Genomic DNA, 675 nt, shown 5'->3' on the forward strand with positions numbered 1-675 from the left:
CTATAGGGTCCCAGTGCCTGTATGGGGGTCCCAGTGCTGTTATAGGGTCCTGGTGCCAGTGCCAGTATGGGTGTCCTGGTGCCAGTATAGGGGTGCCTATGCTGGTATAGGGGTGCCTGTGCCAGTATGGGGGTCCTGGTGCTGGTATAGGGGTCACGGTGCTGGTATAGGGTCCCGGTGCTGGTATAGGGGTGCCGGTGCTGGTATGGGGTGCTGGTGCCAGTGCCAGTATAGGGCTGCTGGTGCTAGTATGGGGGTCCTGGTGCCAATATGGGGTCCCGGTGCCAGTATAGGGGTGCCGATATAGGGTCCCAGTGCTGTTATAGGGTCCCAGTGCTGGTATAGGGGTGCCGATATAGGGTCCCAGTGCTGTTATAGGGTCCCAGTGCTGGTATGGGGTGCTGGTGCCAGTGCCAGTATAGGGCTGCTGGTGCTAGTATGGGGGTCCTGGTGCCGATATAGGGTCCCAGTGCTGGTATAGGGTCCCGGTGCCGGTATAGGGTGCTGGTGCTGGTGCCAGTATTAGGGTCCCCATGCCGATATAGGGTCCCGGTGCTGGTATGGGGTGCCGATATAGGGTCCCAGTGCTGTTATAGGGTCCCGGTACCGGTATAGGGTGCTGGTGCTGGTGCCAGTATTAGGGTCCCGGTGGCGATATAGGGTCCCAGTGCCGGT

This window comes from Haliaeetus leucocephalus, unplaced genomic scaffold (genome assembly GCF_000737465.1).
Source record: "Haliaeetus leucocephalus isolate CR32 unplaced genomic scaffold, Haliaeetus_leucocephalus-4.0 Scaffold186, whole genome shotgun sequence".
Lineage (NCBI taxonomy): Eukaryota > Metazoa > Chordata > Aves > Accipitriformes > Accipitridae > Haliaeetus > Haliaeetus leucocephalus.